At 33.2% G+C, this 22193-nt stretch overlaps 1 pseudogene; it reads right to left on the bottom strand.

The window, feature by feature from the left end:
• LOC120609233 (keratin, type II cytoskeletal 8-like) overlaps positions 1-17470 on the bottom strand; it is a 48352-nt pseudogene extending 30882 nt beyond the window's left edge.
• Positions 17471-22193: the final 4723 nt, after the last annotated feature.

Genomic DNA, 22193 nt, shown 5'->3' with positions numbered 1-22193 from the left:
AATACCAGAGAGCTTCTTTGATGGCTTAAGGAGGTCTTTATCTCCTGAAGTAGAAAAGCCAGAACAGCTGAGTAGCAGCTGAACTAATATGGTCTCAGAGTTCTTGAGATGTATAAATGCTCATCCAAGTAGGTCTTTTATTATAAGTCGAGAACTCCGATCGAGAAAACTTGGGACCCTGAAACATGGATGGGAATATTTAGATAGAATCCCTGAAGATGTGTTAGCTCAGCAAATCTCCTTCAGATCTCAGAGTTTAATGAAGCTAGTCGCCCTTCCTTAATACAAGCTAGCATTACTTTTGCTGGAAGGTGCTGCCAAAGCCTCTCCGATACAAAGTAACAGGTGTCCCCTCAGAAGCCACCCATATCTCCTTTCCAGCAACCAGATTTAACTTGGGTTAAATCTCATCATAACTTGACCAGAAACATGCTGGGCCTAATAAGGGAGGGGATGCATTATTAGTTATTATTAAAAGGAATTATTGATATCACAATTATTAAAAGGAATTTAGAACTATAATTATTACAAGAAATTAATTTGGATGTTGGGACAGAATCAGAAGAACACTCCAGAACTGGATTTTGAGGATATTTGACTGAATGGGTCAGAAGAAGCCAGAATCCATTGACTTTTGTGCATTTCTCAAAATAAAGGATTTAAACATCCTAGAAAAAAATAGAAGCAAAATTCCTCCTTTTTAAAAAAAATCTTTGGTTTTGGAGCCAGACAGGTCTGAATTTTACTCCTGACTATGGAGTGAACTGCATGATCAGGGGTCAGTTGTTTCTCTCTTGGAGCCTAGATTTCCACAACTACAGACAGATACAGATTCGATATTCCTAACTAACAAGGTTGTGCTGAGCACTAAATCACAACCTTGAGTGATTCTTAGAGAACTAGAGACTGGAAAATAATGAGTGAGATAATGTCTGCCTAAATTCTTGACAGATTCTAGAAGAAGAAATAAAGAGGGCAAAGTGGCTACGCTGAAATGAATATGATGTATGAGAACAGAAGACCCACTAAGTATTATATACCATGGAAGAGCCCCGATGACACACCCTTTACCAAGTCCACTTGGAATGCTCTGGGGAGAGGAGAATTGGCATCACAAAAAAAGTTCAGTGGTGAATCTTCAGTGTAGGCCAGTACTGACAGCAAGAGAGGCGGCAGAGAGCTGGGCTCATTAATATCTAATAGGATTGTGGGACCCCATGTAATAGAGGTCAGATGACAATGCTTAACAGCCAGAAGTCTGAACTCTTCAATTATCAGTGATATCAGAGAGAAAGCTAAGGGGGCTTGATCTGCTGGGGATTGTGGAAATGATTAATAGAGCATGTTCTCCTTCGAAGCAAAACGGATGAGCAGCCAACAAGGGTCCTGCTTAACATCTATATGATGGTTTATTTTATGTGTCTTGTTAGGCTAAAGAGATCCAATTAGCTGGTAAAACAGCCTTTCTGAATGTGTCTTGAGGGTGTTTCCAGAACAGATTAGGATTTAAATTGGTGAACTGAGTAAAGCAGATGACCCTCCCCAATGTGGGTGGTCATTATTCAATCTGTTGAGAGCCCTGGAATAGAAGGAAAAGGTAGAGGAAGGGTGAATTTGCTCTTTCTCTCTCTGCTTGAGCTGAGAAATCCATCTTTTCCTGCCTCAGACATTGATGTTCCTAGTTCTCATTTTTGGACTCAGATCAGGACTTCCATGATCAGCCTCCCAATTCTCAAGCCTTTGGTAAAGAATGATAAAGAGAGAATGATAATGAATGAGAAGAATGATAAAGCAGGAAGCTTTGAGGCTGGTAGCCCCAGTACAAAGCCAGTTATCCTATCTAGAATCCATTGACTGGGAGAATGAGTACCAGCTGTAGCCTAAGACTGATTGCAGTAATGGAAACTACATTTGTCCCATTACACTTTGCCCTCACTTTTCCAAGTTTTCCTCTCAGAAAATAAAGGTCAGTAGGAACCATCTAGGAGCTACTTGCTGCACTGCATGAAGACAATGTTCTGTGTGGTGGTCATGAAAATATGCTGTTCAGGTCTACTGTGAGGCATGTTGTTGCCTAATAACTCCAGAATGGCATTTGTGCCAGGACCATTCCTCCTGTGGGCTTCTTTTCAGTGATCGAACATGGTAGAGCTACTAATTCTGGACCATCCTACAGGATGTGAGATTCTTCTGACATGCGACTCTGACTCATTGACTCTTCACTTGCCTGATCAAACTTTCTTGGAAATGTGCTACAGCCTGAGATTCTTTCTACACAAACTTCCTTACTTCTTTCCTTGTCTTCTTCAAAAATGTCAGACCTAAATACTGATCTGAAGGCTTTTATTGCCATTTATGAATTCTCCTCTCTATTCCTTAAAAGCATTTCCCCAAATAAATCTCTTTCTAATTCTATCTTGATTTCTTCTTCTTGGAGAACCTGAACTAATATATTGCTATTGATAATAGAAGCACCTTGGAACAGAAACTATGTTTTAACTCTTTAAATTGAATGCCATATCATGTACAAAGTAGTTGTTTAATAATTGTATGTAAATTTTTTAAAAGCATAGATATATAAGTAGTGAAAAATCTGTAATTCTGTGTAATTATTTCTGTTCATTACTACTATGTGTAGTAGTGATGTAAAATAACAGAGCAGCAAACACAAAGGTAAAAGATGAAGCAATGAATTAAACAACCATAGTTCTGTAAACTCAAGAAGCTAAGAAAACAATCAAAAATTTATTTAAATGTGCTAAATATATTAGAAGGTAATCAGTACTAGTTAAGCAGAATATAAGACTCAATAATGGTTTCTTATACTGAGAAAAAAATTTTATTAGTTTACTTAAAGTCATAAGACATTGTACACACAGTTATTTGGATGGAGCCCAAAAGTGTTACAACTGAACATCTGAAAAGATCTCTACCTGAGGTGCTGTGAATTTATATTAGTCAGTGTTTTTTCTACCTGAAAGATTTTGAAAATGAAGTAAAGAAAGTCAATTATTAGTGAAACAATATGCTCAGCAGCTCTTTATAGCATAGCTTTTATACTGCAAAAATTCTCCTGGCACAGCTACAGGTAACTGTGACAGAATGTGAAAAATTGTCTTTGGCAATTAACAAGTATTTATTAACTTTGGTAACCCTAGTATGCATAATTATAATGACATAGGTATCAATTAACAGTGCAGCAAATTTAATTGTGTTATTTTGGTGTGACACTATTCATGTAATACCTTTTTCGTTGTCAGGCTATTATTTAGACAGGTGCTGAAGAGATTTTTGTTCTCTCTCTCTCTCTCTCTCTCTTTTTGTAATATAGTAAGTCTTTGAACCTTGGTATTACTCTTTTTACTAGCAAAAGGAGGTTTCTTTTTTTAAACTGGCATTTAAGAGATTTATCGATTGCTTGCTTGATTTTTGTGATATGAACACAACATGAAATCTGCCCCCTTTACAAATGTTTAAGTGCATAATTCAGTATTGGTAAATGTAGGCACAATGCTGTACAAGAGATCTCTAGAACTTATTCATCTTGCATAACTGAAACTTTATATCTGTTAAACAACAACTCTCCACTTCCCTTTCCCCCTAGACCCTGGAAACTACCATTCTATTCTCTGCTTCTATGAGTCTTACTACTTTAGATTCCTCATTTAAGTGAAATCATACAGTATTATTTCTTCTGTGACTGGCTTCTTTCACTTAGCATAACATTTTCCAGGTTCATCCATATTGACAAATATGGCAAGATGTTCTTTTTTTTAAAAGTATATGCATTACTCGTATTTACCATATTTTGTTTATTCATTCATCCATTGATGAACATTTAGATTATCTCCATATCTTAGCTATTGTGAACAATGTTACAATGAACATGGATGGCATGTATCTCTTCAAGATTCTGGATTTGATTTCTTTTAGATATATATCCAGACCTGAGATTCTTGGATTATAGTACTTCTATTTTTAATTTTTTCTGGAATTTTCTTACTGGTTTCCATAGCGGCTGCATCATTTTCCATTTCCACCAACAATGTATGTACAAGAGTCCTGATTTCTCAACATCCTCACTAACATTTGTTACCTTTTATTTATTTATTTAATAATAGCCATTCTAACATGTATAAAGTTATATATTATGGTGGTTTTGAAGAATCACACTTCCTGATTTCAAAATATATTACAAAGCTATGGTAAGTAAAGTATGATATTGGAATAAAAACTGACATATCAACCAGTGGAATAGTACAGGGAACACAGAAATAAACCCACATATATATGGTTATCTGATCTTCAACAAAGATACCAAGAATACACAGTGGGGAAAGGATACTATCTTCAGTGAATATGGTTGAAAAAACTGGACATGAACATGCAAAAGAATACAATTGAACTCAACTTACACCACGAACAAAAATCAAGCTAAAATAGATTGAAGAATTAAACATGAGACTTGAAACTATAGAATTCCTAGAAGAAAATATAGGGAGAAAGCTTCATGACATTGGTATTAACAATGATTTCTTGGATATGATGCCAAAAGCACAAGCAGCAGAAGCAAAAATAGACAAGTGGGTCTACACTAAACTAAAAAGTTTCTGTACAACAAAGAAAACAATAAAGTCAAAAGACAACCTACAGAATGGGAGAAAATATTTAAAAACCATATATCTGATTAAGGGTTTAAAATCCAAAATATATAACAAACTCCTACAACACAATAGCAAAACAAATAAGTCAGTTTAATTCTAAATATATTAAACTTTGCTTATACGTCAGGTAATGCCATGCTATCATTTCAAAATAGACACTCCCAAAAGACCTTTGCTATTCCAAGACTCATTTGGCTGGGTCAAAAATTAAGTACCACTGACTGAGTGTTTAACAAGTGGTTTTTTTGTTTGTTTGTTCACTTGTTTTTTTGTTTTGTTTTGTTTTGTTTTTTAGATGAGGCAACCCTTGGTTGACCTCACAGATTGCAAAGACCTTGCCAGCTTACAATCTCTTATTTTTTTTATTTTTTATTTTTTCACGCTTATAGCACCTGGTCTTCCTGGGTGGTCTCCCATCCAAGTACTAACCAGGCCCAACCCTGCTTAACAACAAGTGTTTTTATTTTTTAAATTAACTTGATTATGTTATAAATTATGAATAATAAATTAAATCCATTTCAATTGTACAATACGATGAGTTTGATAGTTCTATATTTCTTTACTAAGTCTTGAAATCAGGTGTGAGTTTGATATTTCTATACCTCTTTATTGTCTCAAAATCAGGTGCCAAGTTCCCAATTTTGTTCTTTTTTCTCGTTTTGGCTCTTCTAGAACTTTAGCATTCCCATATAAAGTTTAGAATCATCTTGTCAATTTCTATAAGTAAGTATACTGGGATTTGATTGGGATTAAATTGAATCTATAGATCAGTTTATGAAGAAATGCCATGTTAACGATATTACTAATTATATTTAGATCTTTCATTTCTCTCAACAGCATTCTTTAGTTTTCAGTGCAGAGATCATATATTCCTTTTGATAAATTTTTCATAAGCATTTTATGTTTTTCAGCTTTAAAAAAATGCAATCTATTTAATTTTATCTGCAATTGTTTGCTGCTAGTATAAAGATACAATTGATATTTTTAATAACTATACATTTGGCAAAGTTGCTAAATTTTCTTATTAACTCTAATAATTATTTTATTATGTTTATTTTCTATAAAAACAATCATAACTTCTTCGAATAGATTTAGTTTTACTTTGTTCTAATCTTTTTTTTTTTTTGCCTTTTTGCCTTTTTGCCTTTTTGCACTGACTAGAACCTCCAGTATATAATTAAATAGAAAACATGATTGTTTTCTAATATTTGCAAGAAAACATTCAATATTTTATCATTAGGTTATAAGTTGTAGAAGGAAGTGTTTTACAGGTAAAGAGATCCATATGCACAGAGGTTCAAAGACAAAAGAGTATAGGAAGCTGTTGAACCTTCTAGCTGTTTAATAAAATAAGAGCAGAAAATGTAAGGTGGGAAATGGGGAGAGGTATGGCTGAAGAAGTAAGCTCAGACATTCTCCATAAAATAGATTGAGTCTATTTTTAGTTTCTGCCTTAGCTGCCGAATATAACTTGATTCAATTGCTGAATTAACTTTGGGTTCACTAGTTCCTACAAATTCTTTATTGCTGTTCCTTGTCGTCACCTATGATCATGCACTGTTAAGTCTTGTAAAATTCTCATATATGACTCTGTCAGTGACCTACACATCCTCTTGGCCCTCAATATTTTTGTTCAGGTCAATCTGACTTGCATCTGCTGTCAGTAATGTTTCTTTGCTGAAAAGTTTTATCTGGCCATTAGAGCCAGCTTTGCTCACCAATATGGTGGATTAGAAAACAGAAGAATTATTCCTTGAGAGAAGCTGTTTAAGCAATGATTGAAAGAAGTAGATAGGCAAAAAATTCAGCTTCTTCTCTGCTGGAATGGAGTAAACCTAAGACATGTGTTCTGTATTGTCTCCCAGAATCTCCAGTGAGATTGAGCTTCAGTCAAACACAATAGCAAATTTTTGATAATTCCCTCTTGACTGGTTTTCTTCTCTTCCCTGTCTCATTTACTATGGTAGCACCCCCATGAGTAATACAAAATAAGGGATTTATTATAGAGATTAAAATTTACAAAATTATGAGAGCTAGTAAAAAAAGTCTACGGAAAGCTATCACCTCTACATTGTGTGGGGGATCTGAAGTCGTTCTAGGTCAGCAAGCCTGGAAGTCAGGAAAAGAAGCTTGATGTTAAGTGAGGAAAAGAGAGAAAGATTAGAATTCATGAAGATAGAGAGGAACCCATATTTGTCTCCCACTCTCTCTGACCTCAGTCACAGTTCTTTTCTCTAGGTCTAGGGTTTGCTTCTAGGGGAAACCTACTTGAAGGCATTGATTAACACAGTATATAGGAAGAATGAAAAAAATCTTGTTGTTTATATTCCTAGTCAAAGCAATCTTCCATGATAGTTCTTAAAATAAATATGTGGTCTCCCATCTTCCAAAACCTCCTCGCTGAGACAATGGTTGTCACGTTTTAGCATATATATACTAAATAGCTATTTTCTGTCTTTCCGTTTTCATTCTTTCCTTTTCTTTTTTTCTTCCCCCATCCCCTTCTCCTTTTCTCCCTCCCCTTCCACCTCCATCTTTCCTCTCTCCCTCCCTCTCTCCTTTCCTTCCTACTTTCTTTCCTTCCTTCCTTTCTTCCTTCTTTCCCTCTTTCCTTCCTTCCAACTGTCTTTCTTTTGTTCAACTTTTAGGACCCCATACGTATACTGAGAGTATATGGTTCAGGAGGTGCTTTGAGGTATAGAAACATTTGTATGCTAAATAAATACCTTGATGGTTCTGATGAAGGTGGTCCATGAACTACATTTTTGAGAATATCTGATCTAATATATGCATGATATATTCTGTACAGTTGTTTTAATTTTTTATTATATACAGTGCTATAAGAACATTGGATTTCTAGTTTTAAATTAAATATAATCTTATTTATTTCTACTTGATTCAAATGATAAGAAAGATATAGAATTAATAAAAATAGGAAAGAAACTACTCCACATTTTCCAGCAAGAAACACTAGATTGAACTTTCTCATAAGACGGGCAAAACATCTGAACATTTATCATGTTTAAGTATTTCATAGTATTATTTAAAAACACACACATAAAATTATATTAAAACGGAAGCCTGTTTTTTAACAGAAAAATATTTAAGACTCTTTAGCTAACTATTTCAAAATACACACAAAACCATAAGTATAGCAACTATATTATAACTTTCTGCCTTTGGGAAATGTTTTAATTGCTTGGCACTGACACTACTGTTGGCAGGTTTAAAAAGAGAACCCATAGAGCTCTGCAAATTTTGGCAGAATTTCCTTTTCTCCCTACCAATACCATGCAAATGGCCATCAAAACCTTTCTAAGAGACTAGTTCCAGGAAGGAGGCTATAATTAGAATGGATCATTGACCCCTTCTAAGAGATGTTCAGGGTGAATTCATCCTTCCTTATATCTGTGCTAACCTTAGTAACTACAGAAAATTCAATACTCATAGTTTATGTTTCATTTATCTCTGTAAACTGTTTTTGCAACTCCATCTCCTGATGCCCCAAACTCTTCCTCTGTGACCCCTGGAACACATAATATAGCTTCAACAAAGTTATCTCTATTCTAATGTCTTGTCCGAATTTCCCCTTAGCTTTCTCACTCTAACAGAAATCTGGTTGTCCTCTGGGAACACGGCATCACATAAGCGTACAATTTTATAATCTTTCAATCCAAGGAAAGTGTCATTTGCATCCTTATTAACACTTACAAATCACTATTACTCTCTCCTGCCTAAAATTTTCCTTTGAAGCTCATTATATTAGACAAATTTACCTGCTAGCCCCTGTAGTTCCTGGATATTGTTTGATATTTTCCTTCATTTCTTAAAAATTCATTCGTTTCCTCTCTGTCTCTGTCTGTCTGTCTGTCTGTCTGTCATCTCTCTCTCTCTCTCTCTCTCTCTCACTCACACACACACACACACACACACACACACACACACATACGCACACACAGAGAGAGTGATTTGATTTCTTCCGATACACACCCAGAAGTAGAATTGCTGGATTATATTGTCGTTCTATTTTTAATTATTTGAGGAATCTCTACACTGTTTTCCATAGTGTCTATTCCACTTTACCATCCCACCAACACTGTGCAAGGGTCTCCTTTCCCCAAATCCTCCTCAGCATTTGTTTCTTGTCTTATTGATAATGTCCATTCTAACAGGCATAAGGTGATGTCTCATGGCTTTTATTTCCTTTTCTTTAGTTACAAGTGATGCTAAATACCTTTTCATGTACCTGTTGGTCATTTGTATATCTTATCTGGAAAAAGGTCTATTCCATTTGCACATTTTAAAATTGATTATTTATTCTTTTTTTGCCGCTGAGTTGTATGAGTTCTTTATACATTTTGGATATGAACTCCTAATTAGATATATGATTTGGGAGTGTTTTCTCCTACTCTATAGGTTGCCTTTTTATTTTGTTGACTATTTGTTTTGAAGATTTTATTTATTTTTATTTTGTTGCTTATGCTTTGGGTATCATATCTAAAAAATCATTGCCAAGACCCATGTCAAGGATCCTTTTTTGTCTGTGTTTTCTTATAGGAGTTTTATTGTTTCACATCTTACATTTAAAACTTTAATCCATTTTGAGTTATTTTTGTGAGTGGTGTAAGATAGGGGTCTCATTTCATTCTTTTACATGTGAATATTCAATTTCACAGCCCTATTTATTATTATATTCCATTGAGTATTCTTGGCTCCCTTGTCAAATATTAGTTGATTGAAAATGCATGGGTTTGTATCTCGGCTCTCAATTTTGCTCCATTGGTCTATGTGTCTGCTTTTATGCCAGTAACATACTGGTTTGATTACTATAAACTTATAAATATAGCTTGAAACCAGGAAGGGTGATGTTTTCTGTTTTATTTCTTCTCTGGGTTGCTTTGGCTATTTGGAGTATTTTGTGGTTCCATATAAATTTTTTAACTGGTTTTTTTCTCCTCCTATAAAAATGCCATTGAAACTTTGATAAGAATTATGTTGAATCTATAGATGGCTTTTGGCAGCATGGACATTTTAACAATATTAATTTTTCCAATTTATGAACATGGGATGTCTTTCCATTTATTTGTGTCTGTGTCTTCTTTGCTTTCTTTCATTATATCTTGTAATTTTTATTGTAGAGATCTTTCACATCCTTGGTAAAATTTATTCATAGTTATTTTATTGTTTTTGATCCTATTATAAATGAAATCATTTTACTTATATCTTTTGCAGATAATTTGTTAATGTATAGAGAAATTCCACTGATTTTGTTTGTTCATTTTGTATTCTACAAATTTATTGAATTCATTGGGTAGAACTAACAGTTTTTTGGTGGAGTCTTAAGGATTTTCTATATATAAAATTAAGTCATCTGCAAAAATTGATAATTCTACTTCTTCCTTTCCAATTCTGATGCCTTTTATTTCTTTTGTTTGCCTGAATGCTTTGGCAAGGACTTCTAGTACTATATTAAATAAGAGTTGTGAGGATGGGCACTCTTGTCTCGTTCCTGGTCTTAGAAGAAATGTTTTCAACCTTTCACCATTAAATATAATGTTAGCTGTGGGCTTGTCATATATAGCCTTGATTATGTTGAGGTAGACAACATTTTGGGTGACTTGAGATTTGGACAATACATTTGATCTTATAGGCCATTTTGTTTGGTGTATATTTTATAGTAACAAAGTGTTAGAGTTAGAAGGGACTTTGGTCCTCCTCATTTTTTATTTAATTTAATATGCTCATCCTTCTAACTTATAGATTCTCCAAATAAAACATGCTTATAAATATTAAAACCTCTATTTTAAGGCATTTATTATTTGCAGGAGAAAAATCAAGAATTTTCTATTGTATATTATATAAACTTTAAAAACATTATGTTTGCTGTTTACCTCAGTGCTTACTTATTATTTTTAAGTTAATTTAACCTATTAATTGCATTTATTAACCTATTTTCTTTTTATATATTTAGGGTGAGACAATAGTACACAGTACAGCATTCAAATATTTCCAATTAAGCTACATTCCGTGAAGAGTATAAAAATGATACACAATCTGTGATGATAGCTATGAAAAATTGAAGATGTGTATATAAAAATATTAGAATGAAACAAAGACATAAAAAGTTGATTTGCAAGGAATTGGAATATCTACTGATCTTTATTCTTTTGAATTTCGAGGTTGTTACAATGTTGTCTCTACAATATTTTTTAAATAAAAAACTATAAATGTAAATGCTTATAATACACTATACAGTTTTTCTGCTCTCTAGAGCTTGTGAGACATGAGACTGTACTAGGCCTAGAAAGATGAAAACTTAAATGGTAAGATCAGCATGGACTAATAGACAATTAGCAAATGATTTTTGCGAAGCTACTCACTGAGCTACACATAATGGGGGATACATAGCAATAACAACACTGTTTATGTAACAAGTTTAACTGTATAAGAAATAACAAATTTTGTAAACTTAATACATTTTATTGTTTCTTTTCAAACATGTAGTCTCAATTTATCTCCATCTATGACACTGAAACTTAAGAAAGAATAATCACACACAGAGCATTTTACGGTTAGAAGACATAGCAGACACTATTGTCTTCAAGTATATCTTAGATGTAGCTCCCAAACCCAAAATGATCCAACCTTCTCGTCTTAAAACAGTTGCTTCAACAATAAGTTAATAGAAGTTTTGATCTTTTATTCATCCATAATTAATAGGATAACAAGTTGTTCATTTATGGATTTTGAACATAACTTCTACCACAGATTGCTGCTTGAGGCAAAATTTAGTGTTCTTTTATAATTTGTAGCCTTGGGATTGGGCAACGCAACACTTTCCACTCACTACCACGCTGTATTTTTGCCTAGATTAATTATAATATACTATATTAAAAGTCAAATAGAGCCTGGCAGCTATCCAGAGCAGTAATGATGACAAAATTTGAATTTGTGATTTCTAGGAAGAGTAGGTTTTATTTTATTACTGTAGTGATCTTATAAATACTGCACAATATTACCATAACAAAGTGTCAATAAAGAAAGAATTGTATATTTTTCATTTAAAAGTTTTTTGCTTAGTTGGTAATTTACTACATAGCTGAAAAGCTTCCTAGCTTTATATAAATTCTCTTTTCTCATGTGAGATTACCTTTTCATACCAGAACAGAAATCTAGCTCATTCTTTTTAATGGTTTTATAGCATTCCATTGTATGAATTTACTGTAATTTATTTCACTGATTATTCATTGGTGGATGGTTAGATTATTTCCAGTCATTCGTTATTACTAGCAACGCTTCATAGCTATTTCTATTATTTTATGCACTTTTATTATTATATCTATAAAATAAATTCCTAGATGTAGACATGCTGGGTCAAAGTGGACATGCATTTTCAACTTTGAAAGAGTGCAATTTTCAACTGCACTCTACAGAGTTTCAATGTTATATGATTTTACATGTTTCTCCATGCTTTTATTAACATTAGGCAATATCAAGCTTTGTATCGTCTGCCAGTGTGATAGCTGAAAAAATTAGCCTTGAGATATATTTTATCAATTAGTCATGATCTTTATTTGAAGACTTTGAGAGCTCTTGATACAGATTTGCCTTTATCGCAGCTTCTCAAGTTGCATATTGTTAACAGAGAATTATTAACTTAAGGGACAAGAAGAGTCTTTGATGGTACTGTGGAGATCTCATGAATGTTACCCTTTATTCCTTTAATGAAAATTCTACAGGAAAATGAACCTTAAGTAGTTGTAGCTTTTTAAAACTATCCAACATAAAATGAGATAATGCAAGAAAGCAGCTCTTAGAAGTTAAAATAAATTGTTTCATGTAGTAGGAGAATGTTGGTTCTTAAACATAAAGAAACAATATGAAAGTCATTTTGGCAATTGAGAGAATTTAATTTTAATGGCTACCCATTGGAGATATGTTTGTCCAAGAGATAACAAGGCTATATTTCTATCCAGCTTACCCCCAATCCCTAAAAGCTAAACATAGTATCAATTCAGTAGAGGCTTGAGATATATCTAGTTGTGGATAAAAGAGGGCTTCTGGTTTGGTATGAATGAAAACTCATCAGCAACTATCTCCTCAAGATGGACATGAGATGAGCTATCCTGACTCTTGGGGTTCTGCTCTGGCTAACCCCACCGAAATGGTTATAGCCAGAGGAAGCTTCTCTTGACAGAAAAGCCCTACTCTATTTAAAACCTATAATCTCTAAATAATAATCAATTTAACTAAGGCAGTAGTTTCTTCCCTAATATCTTCTTTCTCTGCCCAATATAAACTGCAGCATATTCAAATCAAATAAATATAGATAATTATTTCGCATAATCGTTTTAAATATTATCATAGCCAAATGTTTATAAGTAATTTAAAAAAACTGAAATGACAAAGGAGTTGGTAATAAAAAATGACAATTTAGGACTTTTAAATCCCACTGGAGAAAAATGATTTTGGATTTTATGTTGCCTTCTTAATAAGATTGCTTAATTACAGTTTTGTACAATAGCAGAAAAACATGGAAGAACTACTAAACATCTTTACAATTTTGTGTACATAAAACTGCCATTCCTAAGAAATGCTCTAAACCTATTAAAGTGACAGAATAGAAAGCATCCTAAAAAAGTCCTCCCCTATCATTCCACACCTAAGAAAAATATCTATTTTGTTTACATGACTAAAAAGACCTAGTGACACCTAAATAATAGGAATTCCCAGTGACTAGGAATGAGTGCTTTTTGGAATACAAAAGTAAAGAAAAAATCATGAGTTAAAAAATAACCTGTACAATTAATCTATATAGATGCAGATTTTGCTTTATGGCATTGGTGATACTGCAGTACATGGCAAAAAGACAGTCTTTTGAATAAATGGAGCTAGATTATTTGGAATCCATACGAAAAGTAAATAAATTTTGATTTCTGTCTTACACCGTGCAGAAAAATCATTCCAGATGGATTGTAGTTCTAAAAGTAACAGTTAAGCAATAAGGCTTTTAGAAGATAACATAAGACACTACATTTATTAGCTATGAGTAGTCAAAGATTTCTTGGGACAAAAAAACACTAGCTATACCAAAAAGAATAATGATAAATTACATATATCAAAATTAAGAATTACTATTTATCAATATTTACCAATATTTACCAATAGAAGAGTAAAAAAAGCAAAGCACAGAGTAAGAGAAGACATATCTGATGAAAGATGGAAAAATTACATAAATATGCTACAAACCCATAAAGAAAAAAGATAATGCAATTTGTAAATATGTAAAGAATTAAATAAGCGGTTCACATGAGATTATCCAAATGGACAATAAACATATAAAAAGTTTACCAACTTCATTAATAATAAGAATAATGCAAATGTAACTATAAGTTAACCCCTGCATCACTCAAGAATGCTAAAATGAAAAAGACTAACATCACCAGAAGCTGGCAAGGGCATAATGACAGGATTCCCAGACACTGCTGGTAGCAGTATAAATTACTTCCAAATACTTTGGAAATTTTACTGTACCTAATAAAGCTGAGTGTATGGATTACTCTATGATCAGCAATTCCATATATCCAACAGAACTGTGTTGAGTGCATTTATTCAGTAAAAGATGTGTCCATGAATGTTCACAGAAACACTGTAATAGCCTCAACTGTACCCAAATATCTTAACAATAAGATAGATGTATGAATTATATATTTACAAAATGCAATATGATAAAGCAAGAGGAATAAACACCCTAGTCATAACTACTATAACATAAACAAATCTTACAGAAAAGGCTGAGCAAAAGAATTTAGGAACAAGAAGTACTTATAGCCAAATCTAGCTGACAGTTGCAGAAAAACAGACTGAATACTGTTTATTTGACCTGGTAATTGGGAAGTTATTAGTGACATAAAATACCAGAAAAGAAAAAAAAAAGTGCTTTAGGTTAATGACTGACAAAAAGTGAGGAAGGATACACTGAGAAATTTGAGCAGCGTGAATTGGAAGTGAAAAGGAGATTGAATTATAGTCTGGAGAAATCCAGAAAGATGGGATGGAATAGAGAATGAAGATGAAATATAATTGTTGAAAATAGGTGAAAGATTATAAAATACATAATAAGGACTGATAAACTTAGGGCAGTGCAAAGAGAATTCAAATTAGGGAAGATAAGTGAAGGAATTAAAAAGTGGTATAAAAAGCACAAATAAAAAAATAATGAGCAAATAAAGATTTGCAGTAAAGGCAGTAAGACTGGATAGTAATAATAATATCTAGACCCAATGTTATTAGCGGTAGAAAGAATTCATAATCTTGAAGACCAAAAAATTCTAAGAGTATAAAATTAATTTAAGTAATACAATCCATAAACTCACCATGGACATCTTTAGAGGCCGAACATGAATCAAAAGAAGTGAGGAAAGTGACTCAGACAGATATATTTACATCAGCTAAAATATCATCAACTTGCGAAAAAGATTTGGTAATAAAAATTTAACCCATGTTTTTATTTTTTTCAGATAAATGTAATTATGTATAAATATTCCCTTGGTGTATTTAGTCACTATGATTTTCCTCACAATCGTATATGTAATCAACTCCAACAATTGCAAATCCCATGCCATAATTCTGGGACCATGAGTTATAATGAAGATAATATCGCTTTATTAGTGAGTGACTGTGTCCAAGTCACATAGACTCTTGTGCATTAGTTTTTTCATCTATGAAATGGTAAAAATAATACTTTTCCTTCCTTGTACAGAAGGTTGTCATAAGATTCAATCGATAAAAACATACGAGCAAGTATTGTATAATTTATAAGATTCCAACCCCGTTATTATCATTACCATTATTATTATTTGAGGTACTGGAACAAGAATTTGTTATCTTTTATAATGAAAACTTAAAATGAATTACCTACTCTGTAACTCACTCACCTGCGTGTGTGGGGATTTCCTAACATAAAGAAGCTGGAAATTATTACAACATACAATGGTTACAAGATACCAATGCTGAACCTTGTGGGAAAATCTGACATCATAATTCCCTAGTTAATTGAAATATTCTTTTCTATCCCAGTAGTGAACCCTGAATGATAACTCATTCATTCAGCCTTGTTCTGTCTTTTATGGTAAAGTACTACAATTTCTATAGGTACTTATAATGTAATAAATTAATTGGAATAAACATAAAAAATGCACTAAACTATGTAAGTTTTGCTTTAATCAATAGAAAACAATGAAATTTGTAGTTTACCAAACACAAATTAACAGATTTTTTTTTCTACTAAACAGTTTTAAAAGAGCATGAATTGAATGCATCCTATTAAATATTTTGAACTAGATTTTGAATCTTAAAGTACATTACTTTAAGAAACATTTTCATTAAAAATGTTTATGACTCGGGCTATTTAAACATACAAATGCACAAAATGATTTTTATCTCATTACTTTTGTGTTTTGTTTTGTCTCCTACTTCTCACCAAGTGAAAATTCTTCCCCAATAACATCCCACGGGAAACAAGAGTTATTTTTTTTTCTTTCTGCCTTGAAGCAACTCTGATTTGTTATATATTCACTTAAATGTTTATTATCCTATCAGAGCAATTTCCTATGTGCTTCAGGGAAACTGATTAGTTTAACTGCGCCACTCTTATATTCATATAGATATATTCATATTCATATTATAGTCTCATACTAATATATTATCCATATTTTATATATATCGATCAAACAGGGGTCTATAAAATAATTTTATTTACCTTTTGCATTCTTCTGAGAATTACGAATGTACAGTACAATTATTTAGGATCTAATAAGGGGGGTTAAGAAAAACTTTATTTTGCTTAATGAGTCAAATACTTTTTAAAATGCCAAGAAACTACAAAATCTGACTCATATTTATGTGGTTAAACTAGCTTCAAAAAAATAAAATAAGGCCTATTGCATGGGAATCTTACAGACAGTCCCTGTTAGGGAGAGCTGTAGGTCCTGGGAGGACACAGAGACTGAGCGACTTTTCTCCCCTAGGGCTTTATTTGAGAAGACTGTCCTCACCAGCAACACGGACTGCCTCTTGGAAGGTGCCTTCTCTACTGCCTGGTGAGAGCTGCAAAGAAAGGGATAGACTCCATTTTAGTAAAAGATAAAAGGAAAGGCCATAAACCAACAGAGCAGACTTGTAGTTTATTGATTGATTGATTTTAAATAAATACAATTTACATTAAAAAAATAAAGATAAAGTTTGAAGATTACATGTATATAACTGAATATGTATATTGCTTATAACGGAGAAAATTTAGGATTTTTGTTTCTCCCATGACAAAATTATTCTTGTAGTCTCTTTCTTTCATTATTTGGGAATGCCTACAATGTGCATTTTTAATATAAAAGTATTGGTATTTGGAAAAATACTATTTGCTTAAATAAATATGTTGAACTCCTAATTACTATTTGTCCCCCAATATCTATAAACACAAGAATTTATTTTGAATATTAATATATATTGTTTTAGAATTTTGTGAGACTATCTGATAGCCCGATATCTAATTTTACTTTTAAGTGTTATAAAAATTAATAATATGATCTATTTGGCAGAACATTCTCTTTCTGGTTACTACTTAAATATCAATGAAAGGAAAGTTTTTAAGTATCAATGGAGTAGTCTTGGTAATGGCTATTACAATACTCCTTACATAAGCTCTTTAATAAAATTCATAAAAAGATGAGTTGTATTTTACAATAAATTCAGTAAGAGCTTGAGTAAATTGAACATAGCTTATTTTAATATTCCCTAACTTACGTCATGTTTTGATGGTATACTTTTACCATTTACTTAAAAGACAAAGAGTGCAGCATATTTGGGGATATGAAGGAAGAAGAAAGTTGCATTGATTCAACCCATCTCTCCATTTTCCTATCCCTGGCTTTAAGGATAAAATGCAAGGGAGGAATTTGTTCTCTTGAGATATTTGCATTCATGGGTAATGGCTCTTATGAACATGATTCAATTGCTCTCATATCTGCAAAATGTCTATTCAGAAGTAGACTGAGATGTAGACTTATGTGGCATCTTGATAGAGCCAATTCTTCTCTCTTTTCCACCTCCCCAACTCCTGGCCTTTCTTGGCCCTCTTCCTCATTGTATCTATCTAACAGATATATAGGTTTGGGTGATTGAGATGGGAAGAATAATATCTGGTATTGCCTTCTTTCATTCTACAACTCAGTCATAAAATTGCTGCTCTAATTATTTTTGATAAACTGCTTTGTTTTAGATAGAGAAGCAAGTTTAATAATTCAAACATATTTATAACTTGGATTCTTGAAATATTTTAAATCAAAATTCTCAGCTTCTGAACCATAATATATATGCTATAAATCTTACTTTCCATACTAAAGGAGGGAAAATTAAAATAATATTCTTTTAATATTTTATTAGATTATAAGAGAGAATTTGGATGTGGGAACAACAGTAGTTTTGATTACATGTTGAGCAGCTTTGAATTCAATTATGATCTGAAAAGTTATGGAATAATATCATCTCTGGTCCACTTAGTATCTCAATAAATATATTTGTCTTCCATGGATATCTAATTAAACTATAAAGGCTTTCTTTATTGTAGAGTGTTAGATTTCAAAGTTGGTCAAAACTTTGAAACTCATGTAGCTCAAATATTTAATCAGTGTTTGATTTCTCCCTGTAAGCTTTTTTCTCTAAGTGGCTGTTCAACTTGTTTCTTCTCCTGCACAGGCAAAGCTCCCTTCTTATAATACAAACATTAACACGTTTGATAATATAATTGTTAAAACAATATACAGTTTACCTGTGGCTCCCACTAAATGGTCTTAGTTCTACCCATTGGACCACACAAAACAAGTTTCATTCGTCTTCCATAGGGCAATTTTTCCAGTATCCAAAGGCATTTGGCTGTTTCAAATTAATTTTGTATGACAGTTTTTCAAATGTAATCATGCTCAAACTCAAGCTACTTTTCTTAAAGAAACTACCAGAATTAGATACATGATTCAGCTGAGAGTCTAAAAGTTTGAATATCAGGCCACTATCTCTGGTTCTGGCATCAACTTGCTGACTTTCCCCATTGCCTAGGTAAAAGTAAATATCCAAAATTGAGAACTTTCTCTATTCCTCATTTAAAACTTATATTTTAGTTTAAAGAATAAACTAAAATTCTAAGTATATAATAACATATATTATGTTTTACCCAGATCGGATTTAAGACAGCTCCATATAATACCCTGCTTTACGGTGCACTGAAGAAACATCACTCTCTTTGCTGCATAAAACAATTTGCCTTTACCATACCCTTTAAATATTCCTCTACCCAGTGCTGGAAATTCTCCCATTGGCACCTGTTATAGACTAAATCGTGTCCCCCACCCCTCAGTTCATATGTTGAAGTCCTAACCCCCAATATAACCGTATTTGGAAATAGAGCCTTTAAAGAGGTAATTAAGGTTAAAGTGATATCAAAGGTGCGGCTCTAATCTGATAACACTGGTGCCCTTCTAAGTATACAACCACAAGCTAATATCCTGAGAGTATTCTTTTTCTATTTATCTACCAATCTATCTTCATTCTAAACTAATACAGTTAAGTCAAGTAATCCATATTTCTTAAGAGACAGAAAATAAAATTCATACGCTAGGGTCTGTTCATTTATTACTTCTTAGACTAGGGGGGCTGGGCACATTGTGAATTGAGTGTTAAAATCCATCTCTTCAAAATATCTCTCAAGTATCACTTTCATATAATCATGTTCAGTTTTCAGCCCTCCCCCCAACCCCACTTTGGATTATATAAGCAAATTGGAACATATTCAGAGGAGAGAAAAATGAAATGGTAAGGGACACATGTTAAGACAAACACTAAAAGGAAGATTAATATTAACTGAGAAGAGAAAACTTTCAATGTTTTAAGTGCTGCCATGCAGAAGAGGTATTAGTCTTTATGACTTTGGTACTAAGAGGTAGAAATAAAAAAAATATATTGGATAAATAAACATAGACAGGTTTCACCTCTTGTATCTGATAGATATCTCGGTGTTACAGTTCCAAACCTCATCTTATGATGGTAAATTCCCATATTAGTTAATTGAATCAAAAAACATTCTTTTGCTCAAGTCAGAAACTTAAGAGGGAGCAAACTGCCTATGGTTTTTCCTTTTCTTTCCTTCTTCATGCAATCTATAAACAAGACCTGTGAGTTCTTCCTCCAAAACATATTCAGAAACCATCCAGTTACTATCTTTACTGCTACAAACCAATTTCAAGATAGCACCATCTAGCTGTAACAGGCTCCTCAGTCCATTCTGGCCTATTATCATTGACTCGACAAACGACATCAAGGGTTGTTTCTTGAAAAATATGTTAATGTCCCCTCCTTGCTTAAAATCATCTGCTCTTAGAAAGAAACTTCATTTTCTCAACAAGACATACGAGCCCAAAAAGTCCTGTCCTCTCTCTCACCCTTCTACAGCTCCCCTGATAGTCTCCTTTCCTCAGACACACAGACCTGTTCAGTTTTACTAGACTAGATCATGCTTGTTTTCCACCTTAGAACATCAGCGTAAGTTTGTTCCCTCACTGCATGGAATATTTGTCTTCTTGTCTTCACATACTAAGAGTTTCTATGTAATTCTAGTTTCAGCTTAGATGTTTTTAGAAAGGCCTGTAACCATCCAATTTAAAATATACTCCCATTCAGCCTTCATCTCATTAACTTGCTTGGAATTCTTCAAAACCATTATTAACATTTAGTATTTTCTTGCTTCATTATTTGGTTTTCATTATTTCTTCCATTCATATGTAAGTCTCATGAGACTAATAATCTTGCTTTTCAGTTTGTGGTTGAATCTTGAAAGACTGGAAACTTGCCTGTCACTAGTACAAATATCTCTCACAGTCATAAGAAAGCTACCCAAAGACAGAAAGGGCTAGGATGAGTAGAATGACTTTTTGTCTTTGGAAGTGTTTATCTGTAGGTCAACTGTGGATGTTGTGGAGTGTAATTCAAGCACGTGATCGAGGGCATTGTATGAGATAAACATTAAGGGCACTTATAAGTGTATGATTCGATACATCAGCAGTGAAGAATCTTTTTCATATGAGGCTCTTTGGCAGTTTATACATGCTGCTGATGAAAAAGTCTTTGGAGAGAGATTCTCCTATGAGAATCTAATGCCTGATGACCTGAGGTGGAGCTGAGGTGGTGATGCTAGCACCTATTAACAGCGTGATCTGGGCTAATTAACTTAATCTCTTCATATCCCAGAATCCTCATTAGTAAAATAGGGCAATAATGCATTTATCTTTTAGATCTCTGTGTATGTTAAATGAATATAATGACTACAATATAGTTAGAATGACTGTCATAGTGCTTTGCATGAAGCTCAAAAAGTATATTCACTTTCTTAGATTTATACCGAACAGAAGGTTTACATGGCCAAAATTATTCTCAAAAATGGCTTTATGTTACGATGATGGTGATATGACCTCAGTAACTTTGAATATAATTAATTGTATCAATATTATTCCAAAGTCATATTCCCATATTCGCTCTCTACATTTTTTTGTCTTCTTTTGGTCCCATAGCAACCAGTTCTATGTACTATGGAGCTTGTAAAGTATATTGGAAGGTAAAATGTTTTCTTTTACAACAATTCCAAATAGTTATATAGCTGAAAAGATTCACAGAGATTATTTTTCTGTATTATAGATATTATTGAAAATATTTCTTCTGAACACTAGCCCACAGGCAGATGATTTTCTAAGTCATTTTTATAATAAATTGTAGACTTAATTGCAGTAGGAAGAGAAAAATGATATGAATAGCTTGTACTCAAAGGAATTTTGTTTTAATGACCATTGTTTTCTAGATGAGATGGTAGACTTTACTGCAGAATAACAGATTCTGAGATCTCTAAGCATGCCCTATTCTCAACAAATACTTCTTCTACTCACAAAAGTTTCAAGCAAAAGACATATTAAAATTTACCTTTACATTAATATTTGCATAACCTCCAGACAATTTTTACTTAACCTTTTAAAAGCAGATTATTCGAGGCTCTCACTTCCGCCTGCGCTCTGCTCTGCCATACCTTCCTCTGAAGAGACACCCAACATCTATCTCCCCCAGCAAGCTGCCTGGCTTGCGAAGGACGGTGACATAAGCCTCCACTTCGCCAGGCTCTCGGAGTACACCACCACTCACCAAGTGTTCTGCACAGGCAGTGGGCTCTAACCTGTAAAGCAGCGGTTCCCTATCTTTTTGGCACCAAGGACAGGTGCTCCTATGAGAATCTAATGCCTGATGACCTGAGATGGAGCTGAGGTGGAGATGCTAGCACTGGGGAGCGGCTACAAATACAAATGAAACTTCACTTGTTATCTTGTGAAAACCGACATTCAGATAGTTCTTCCTCCTGGGTGCTATGAAAGAGTAGCTCCGGATGCTAGCTTGGCTGCAAAACACTTCATAAATGTAGGCGCTGATGTCATAGATGAAGAT

Source organism: Pteropus medius, unplaced genomic scaffold (assembly GCF_902729225.1).
Source record: "Pteropus medius unplaced genomic scaffold, Ma_sr-lr_union100, whole genome shotgun sequence".
In the NCBI taxonomy this organism is placed as follows: Eukaryota; Metazoa; Chordata; class Mammalia; order Chiroptera; family Pteropodidae; genus Pteropus; species Pteropus medius.
Note: the sequence above shows the minus strand (reverse complement) of the source record. Positions and strands in the feature narration are given on the sequence as shown.